The sequence below is a fragment of the Hipposideros armiger genome, unplaced genomic scaffold (assembly GCF_001890085.2).
Source record: "Hipposideros armiger isolate ML-2016 unplaced genomic scaffold, ASM189008v1 scaffold_263, whole genome shotgun sequence".
Lineage (NCBI taxonomy): Eukaryota > Metazoa > Chordata > Mammalia > Chiroptera > Hipposideridae > Hipposideros > Hipposideros armiger.
Genome location: NW_017731613.1, coordinates 2,281,738 through 2,290,470, shown reverse-complemented (window position 1 = coordinate 2,290,470; position 8,733 = coordinate 2,281,738). Strand labels below are relative to the sequence as shown.

General features: G+C 39.7%; 1 protein-coding gene across 1 annotated transcript in view; it reads right to left on the bottom strand.

Moving 5' to 3' along the window:
• DHRS9 (dehydrogenase/reductase 9) overlaps nt 1-2,487 on the bottom strand; it is a 21,450-nt gene extending 18,963 nt beyond the window's left edge. The window contains exon 1 of the mRNA XM_019656611.1: nt 2,452-2,487. The gene's annotated coding sequence lies outside the window, so the exon portion shown is untranslated. The remainder of the gene's footprint in view (nt 1-2,451) is intronic.
• Between the last annotated feature and the right edge of the window lie 6,246 nt (nt 2,488-8,733).

Here is an 8,733-nt window from a genome sequence, read left to right as displayed (position 1 = left end):
CTTTCTTTCTTTCTTTCTCTCTTTCTTTCTTTCTCTCTTTCTTTCTTTCTTTCCTCCCTTCCTCCCCCTTCCTCCCTTCCTCCCTTCCTCCCTTCCTCTCTTCCTCCCTCTCTCTCTCTCTCTCTCTCTCTCTCTCTCTCTCTCTCTCTCTCTCTCTCTCTTTCTCTTTTTCTTTCTCTCTTTTTTAAACCATTAGTGAGCTAGGAGTTCAAAACAAGATTGAAACAAGGGCTGGGACTTATTCATGAGTCTTAATTTGTGTTTTATGGTATGAAAAGAAGATCTTACTTGGGAACTGAGATGACTGACAGTAGAAAAGGATGCCCCCTGCCTTCCCAGAGTTGGTTGATGTCAGAGTTTATCACAATTGACCTGGCATATCCTGGGCTGTGATGGAAAGTATTGAGGCTGCAGGTGATGAGAGGGAAGATATGGTGCTAATATGCACCCTCACCTCCAGCCTACCCCCCCCACACACACACACCACCTGCCCTCAGGCAGACAGGCTGACAAGCTGATAGGCAGGTACAAACTCCACCAGTTGTTTAGTTTCAGTTTCCTAATACATACCAATTTATTGGTATGCATCTCAGATTTCCCAGGCTTCTGTGTTCCTCCTGTTACAAATGCAGTTTATTATGTTTTAACTGGGATGAGGGGACAAATAGACATATCTGTCTAGCTAGGGTGTAGACACTGCTATCACCCTATAAATTAAAAGAGGATCTTTTTCTCCAAAACCAACAAACAAAAAGCCAAGACCGAAATTTCCTCAGGTAAAGATTTAGTGTACCAAAACTGTGCCAAATATACTTCTTCCCCTTCAACATCCCACAAGTCAAAGTAATGCTTAAATAGAAAACCTCTTAGAGAAATAATACGTTGAGTTAAATCCACATGAAGAAATGTGTCCATGGTTAATATCAGACCCTTCCTGTGAGCAAGTTATTGTCACTGAGAGGTGGAAAGAGCCGCAGGCACCTGGGTGGCTATGGAATAGAGAAGGGAAAATGGCAAAGCAAAGGCTAAACTTCCCAATGTGGACAAAAAAGGGGCCACATTTTAAACCTGACAAGCTCAGGGGAGGCCAGCATAGCAGGACCTCCAAACTCAGAGACCAAAAATAACCACATAGGATGGTCTGAACATAAAAATTCCTAACTAAAAGTGGGTCATAGTGGGTAGTCACTTGTGAGGCCTGTAGCTTCCTTGACAAAAGTCAATCTTTACTTTAAGTAAGCCTGTCTATTGTCTTTTTGCATCTAAGATAACATACCTGTGTAATGTCACAGAAATCTTTTCCAGGGCCCTCGGGGCACAACAGCTGCACCAGAGGAGACCACAGAACCTCTCATCGATATCTTGTTCTCTGCATACCATCTCTATGTGCTGCAAATGTTAATTATCTATCCTTTACCCACCAATGTAAAAGAAGTGTTTTACTTTTTATCCAATCCCAGGGATTTCCCCACTTTGCTTTCTCCCGCCCCCTTAATCTACCACCAATGGATTTCATGTAGCCTTCCTTACATCTCCTCCTTTGATTCTAATGTATAAAATAAGCTTCAAAACTGCCATTCTTTGGAGCATTTTCTCAATCCATTGAGATTTTGCTTCCCAGCGATTGTCCTCAGCTTGGCTCAAATAAACTCATAAAAGTTCTCTGCAGGTTTGAACGTTGCTTACATTGACACCAAACAGACTTTTAAAAAAGTCAGATGTTTTGACTAATTTATACATTGAGAGCTAGAATCCTTGCCATGTCTGGATTCCTCAATTGCAGTGGACCCAATTTTTAAGAGTTCAGTTTCAGTAGCCCTGGCACCAGGGTTGGAACATTTGCTCCCCTTATTAAATGATCTCATTTAGGTGTTCGGTTAGTGGAATCATTTGTCAGCAGCAGTTTATCCAGACTGTAACTATATCTGCATTCAAATTCACATCTTAAGTGCTAAATTTTCTTTCATTCCATTCCTAAATAAGACAATCCAAGAAGTGCTACTTTGTTCAGAAGTCCTACATTAGACTTCTGGTCATTAGAGGTGATGTAAAAGAAATCCAGAACCAAATTGCCATTGTGTTTTTCCCCCCTAATTCCTTTTTAGAACAGAAGATTGCACTGTGGATTTCATTCAAATGTAAATAACAATGTTGACAACTAGACTGTAATTACATAGGGGTAAGGCTAGATACTGCCACAGACAAAAAAAAAACTAAACATATGACTCTCCTTTTTCTTCTATTAATAAAACCACATGTCCCTATATTTCCCTCCAATTTCTGTGTGAGGGTGCCTTCTCCACCCTTTTCCAGACACCAAAACACAAAGAGAATATCCAGATTCAAGGCTGTCTCTGGTGACATACATCGGGCTCCTTGGTAACTGCACATCGCTGGGGATGGTCTTAGATAGTCCTGAAATGGGAGTCAACTGGAGAGAAAAGCACTTACCCCAGCACTGCAGGACGCAGCGCATCCACCTCCTGGGGTATGGCTGGTGTCACTCTTGTAAGGGGGATAAGGGGCCAAGGCTGTTCACGTAGTGTATGTGTGGATCTCCTTTTTCCTGGCATAATAATACATTCTTCTCTCCAAGATCACCTGCAGTGGAGTGCATTTCTCTCAATAACTGTGCATTGGTATTATGACTTTATATTTTTAAAGTATACTTTGTAATTTCTACCTCTTCCCTTTGTCAACAGACAGCTCTCTTATTTCCACTGTCAAGTTCTCCCCTAGCTACATCAACAATGCCTTTGACACGCAAGCAGCTTAACTGCAAATGCTGCCGATAAATGCATAGCTAGGCTTAGTCAAAACTAGGAGCTTTGTTCCTCATTTGGCATTTCCTGATTCTCCCAATTGTAAGATGAAGCTGGGCTAATCTTTTGTTCCCCTATAGCGTGAGGCCCTTGGATGTACTACTAGGGACTGAGTCATGGGGCTGTTTGGTACATTCTTTGAAGAAAGGTTTTTCTTATTTGCAGAGCACATGTCCTTTTAGCTTACTCAAACAAGAAGTCTTGGTTTGAAAGGTGGGGTGGGGAGTATTATTGGGGAGCATTGTCCTGAAAAGGCAAATGGAGCAAGAGAGATAGGTGAGAACAGAGGGTAAGGACCAGAGGCACTAGGGATTCCTGGCAACAGGGAGACTTGTGAGAAATGAGTGGAGATTTAATAAGAAAAATGTGACTCTCACATAGGGGCGGAGGTGGGTACTCCTTTTGGTGTGACCATTACCTGTAGAGCATTAAAAAACAAGTGTTCCCTGGATCAAGAATGATCCTTCTGCTAACTTTCCTGGTTTCTGCTAACCCAAAAACAATTTCTTTTCCCCAGAATCTTTGCTAAAATGAATAAAGAATCAAATGAAATTAAGAGCACGTGCTAGATACATCCTATTGTGTAATATGCAAGTACTATCCAGTAGGAAAGAACTCACTGGGATCCATAGAATGGAGAGCAGTTAGGGATAATCCTCTGCAGTTAGAGATAACTTCATCTGACCCTGTTTGTGGATGTTCTGAATTGTTTGTTCTGTGCCAGGCCTGTGTTAGACTCACGAGACACAAGATGAATAGATAGGTCCTTTTCTGTAGAGAAACCACTCATCATTAGCTCATTAATTGATGGGTAAGGAATCCCATGGCGCTTTTTCCTCTCCTTAAATAACTCCCACTCCTTGCTGGCTCCCAACATGTGACTCATTTGGGACTATTTTTCTTCTCCTTGAGACTGTGCTAGATTGGAAAGGGTGATCTCATTCTTAGCTGGTGGATATGTGAATCTCTACAGCCTTTTTTGAAAGCTATTTGAAAACTATTAAAATAAAAAATACATATTACTGTTTGACCCAGCAATCCCACTCCTGGAAATGCATCCTATAAAAACAAGAGCCAGTATATATGTATAGGTGAACAAGGTGTGTCAACAAGAACCAGAAACAGTTATTGCTACTACAAGTGAGATGGCTGGGTAAATCGTGGTAGATGTGCACATGGAATATTATTTCTCAGCCATTAAATAGAACAAGTTAGAGTTCTAATACTTGGTTTGGAGGGCTCTCCATGATCTCGTTTTTGTAAAGCAAACAGAGAATCTCTGTGAATGTGCATAAAGATATTTACGTGAACATGGGGAAAATATGGAGGAGTAAGCACTGGATTGTTAATATGGGTCACTTGTAGATAGGTGGTGGAGCTAAAACAAGGAGGGGAAGAGGGAAGAGAAAAAAGGAAAGATATTTTTTAAAAAACTGCACTGAAAAGAATGTGATCCAAAACAATGCCAGCTAGGAAAAAGTCCTGTTGCTTTCCTCCTCCTCTCCAAAATGCACCAAAAACAAAAAAACTTGAACCTAGCAGAGCCTTTACATACAATTACCAATTTATAGGAAATGCAGAGAATAGAGGAAACAGGTTAAGATTCCCTGGGAGCCTAATCAGCAAACTTAAGGACGAATTCTAAGGACAAACAACTCGATTTATTTAATAAAAATAAACCACATGCACATGCAAAAAAAAAAAAAAAAGAAGAGGTAATCTATTGCTTAAAGGAGACTTAAAAGATGCAATAACCAATTATAATACACAAATATTATTTGAATCCTGATTCAAAGAAATATGCTTTAAAATAACAATAAATTCATTTATGACAATTTCTATGAGATAATTGAAAATTTAAACAATGAATAGTTGATTATACTAATTATTGTCAATTTTTCAGGTTGAGGATGATATTATGTTATTAAAAATGAGCCCTTATTATTTAGGTTAATTGCTGAAATATTAATTAGTTAATATGATGTCTGGGAATTGTTTCAAAATACTGTAGGAGTGGGAGCACTTCCAGATGTAGGTGTGGCTGGGCCAACATAAGTCATGGGTTTATGATGGGGCTGGTGATGGGTACATGGGAATTCAGGATACTAACCTACTTTTATGTATGTTTGAAATATTCTATTATAAAAAGTTTAGACCATGATACAACCACTCTCTGTTACTTATATATAAAATGTGAATTATTAGTTTGAGAGCAAACTGCCTAAAACTAATTTGAGTGCAAAATATCACATCCTGGGAATGGCAATGTTGTTAATGAAACCTACCAGAAATAAAGGACACATTGTTATAATCCCCTGTGGAAGCTGGTTGGCTGTAGGCACAGATAATGTCCCATGGCGAAATAGATCTGACCTAATACAAGCTAACTTCCCAGCTATCAGTGGCTCTCCAGTGGGATGCCAAATGTTTGCTAAGTGTCACAAATGGACTTTGTGCCTTATATCTACAATGTACTGGGATTACTTCCTGGTGGCAGCCTTCTAAAAAGTTTACCATAAACTTATCATAAACATTTTCTGATATTAATACATATTCTTTTTTTAAAAGATTTTTATTGGGGAGCTGGGGGATGGGAACAGCGCTGGGGAATTGAGGGGAGGGGAACAGACAAGTTGCTGTCCTTTTGTTCTTCAGCCTAGTTGTGGAGGACGTTGCTTCACTGGCCTAAGTTGACACCATCATTGCGCTCTTCCCCAGCGAGGCAGATGAGTCGCCGGCTTCTGGATGGCCGCTCACAGTGGCTGCTGGCCGCTCACGCTGGCTTCTGGCGACACACGGTAGCCCATGGCAACCCACTGCTGCAGGGGCTGCAGCCTACGCCGTTGCCGGTGACTCACGGCAGCCCAGTTCCAGGTTGAGCTGTTGTTCAGCATCTTAGCTTGGAGGGCAGTGTCACTGGCCCTCATATGTGGGATCCGAATAGGGGCCTTCTGGCATCCCAAGCCAGCCCTTAACCAATGCACCACTCAGCCGGCCCTAATACATATTCTTTTGTTCAGTGATTTTTAAAAAAATAGTTGTATTCCATCATATGGGTTTGCTTGGCTAACCTCCTACAATTGAGCATTTAGATTGCTTCTAATTTTTCATTATCATGAATAATGCTTTAAGAACATGTTTAAATGAACATCTTTGTACACATCTGGTTGTTTACTTAGAATAAATTATTAAAATTTGTACTACTTAAGCAGATTTATATGATTGAAGTATGTGTTAGATTATTTCAGTAATAGCCTTCCCCTATCCATGCCCTCGTGTGTAGTCCCTTCCCATAATAATTTTGGGTTTGGTCACATGGCATGTTTCGGACAATAGGACATCATCAGAAGTGATGCAAGGACGGGCTTAAAAAAAGAGCACATTGGCATCTTTTCTCTTCTAATGCTGCCACCACATAAAGTCTGGGCTAGGTTGCTGAAGTCCTGTGGCACAGCCATTTGCCAGCATCAAACTACCAAACATGTGAGTGTAAGGGAGTGGAATTTGCCACCCCAATGTATGTCTCTCTGGTTTAGGATTATTGTAGGCTGGTTAGTTTTTTAAAAAACTGCAGACATAGGAGAAGCTCTGAAAACTAACTAGAAGTTGAAGTAGAAGAAGTATGTGGATGTCCAGTAGTTCCAGAACTCTTTGTTGAAAAGACTATTTCTTCTCCACCGAAAACTGAAACTCAAATTCTCTTCTTTCTAGAATCTGTTGTTCTTCCTTGCTGTTGGTTGTAGTTTGTTGGATGACTTTTCTAAGCTTTTTTTTTTTTTTTTAATTGGGTAACTGTGTTTTTTCCAGGACCCATCAGCTCCAAGTCAAGTTGTTGTCCTTCAATCTAGTTGTGGAGAGAGTGCAGCTCAATTCCAAGTCCAGTCAGCGTTTCACTGTAGTTGTGGGAGGCGCAGCCCACTATCCCATGTGGGAGTTGAACTGGCAACCTTGTTGTTAAGAGCACACTCTCTAACCAACTGAGCCATCCGGCTGCCCTCTAAGCTATTTTTGTAAAGAATGTATTTTCAGTTCATCTCTGAAGTCTCCATTTCTTAGCTTAGTAGTCAGCTAGTTGTTTGATAGAGGCTTCCTTAAATGGCTACAGCAAAGAAAAGGAAAGAAAAAAAAGAGAAAAGAAAATTGTCTCCAGATCTTTGCAGATGGGCTCCATGTTGGGCCACTCCTCAATTTTTAACCAGGCTATTTACAACTCTGAATTAGCCTTCATTTTCCCTGAGTCTAAAGATCAGCTAGAAGTGAAAGCTTTCAGTGTTCTCTAGTTTTTGTTTTGTTTTGTTTTGTTTTCTGAGCATGCATGATGCTTTCTAGATTGAAGACATGCAGATGGCTTTCTAGATTACTTGATATACTCAGAAGCTTTTCAAAGCCTTATACCCCAATGAGTCTCACTCCCTAGCTTTTTCTTCCTGGCTTTTGTCCTGTCTGGTGTTTGTTTCAACTGTTGATTTTTGTCCCAAGGTGTAGAAGCTTGTTCATTTAGCTGTCAATATTTTTGAGGAACATTCTCTACCCTGAGAGAATTCCAAGTTAGGTGAAACAAAGTCTCCTTGTGTTAGTTCTTCAGAAAATCCACAGACAAGTCAAAACAAACATGATTCTTTGGAAACAAGGTGCTCTCCAATCCCTCCAGTAGCATGTATTCATGCTGAGGATTCAAGCTGCCATCTTGAAGACCCACATCGTGCTGCGGAGTGGGATGGGGGTGGGGTAAGGGTAAGTTAAAGTGTCACAGAGTTCTCTGATTATGTCCTAGCAGAGTTTCTCCTGGTTAAATGTCCACTTGGTTGCTGTAAACGTTTGCCTATCTTCAAGAGTTGCAATAAAGTTGATCCTTTCAGTTTTTGAAAGATTTTTTTGGGAATTCCTGGGAAGAGACAAGACCCTTATGTTCCTATTCTGCCATCTTCACTGGTCTTACCAATCAACTTGAATAATGTTTGAATTCCTTTTTTATATCTCCTGTTGAATAGCAGATTGACCCAAATACTTCTAATTTAATTTCTATAGTCTAGCATGCTTTTCTCTTTGACAATTGTGGAAGATAATGACAGAATTTATTTTCTTCCTGCTTAATGTCTGACTCCCTGATATGCTGTAAAGACAGACTATCTGAAAAACTTAGTTTCCAGAATCCACTACTAGACACTCTTCTGGTTTTTAATCTACATTTCTAGAAGTTGGTTTTTAATCCCCCTTCTTGGCCCTACTCTAAATGATAGAGTCCTTCAGGAATCAACTGTAGGATTTCCTCTCATTTTTTACTCTCCTAAGGGATTTTATATTCTCCCAAGCCCATAAATGCCACAGATAATATGGCAACACCAAAATTAATATTTCCAGTGTAGAGTTACTTGCTGAATTCCAGACCTAACTGCTACTGGACATTTCTCCTTAATGTCTCACAATATCTCAAAATAAGCATATTAAAAACTGTACACTTAGTTCTCACGCTTGCAATTATTTTTCTTCCTAATCCTTTTCCATATTACTGTATGACACTTCCATTCACCTAGTCATTTATTCTAGGAATTTTGGAGTCATCCTTGACTTTTCACCCCTCCTGATCCACGAATCTATTAATTTTAATAATTAACATATAATAACTAATCATATATATGTATATATATATACACAGAGTGTCAAAACAATGTATACATATTTTAAGAAAGGAAAAAACTGTATTAAAATTGTAATACTCAATATATACCGATAACAAAAGATGAATACTAGTCACGTTTGACTTCTGCAATTACAAGAGGTGCTCAAAGTAATTACCATCAGCATCCAGACACTTCTGATTATGGTGAACTACTGCTTGAGCAACATTGACCAAAGTGTCCACTTGCATCGCTGCACATGCCATTTCAATTTCTTCAAACAGTCCATGCTT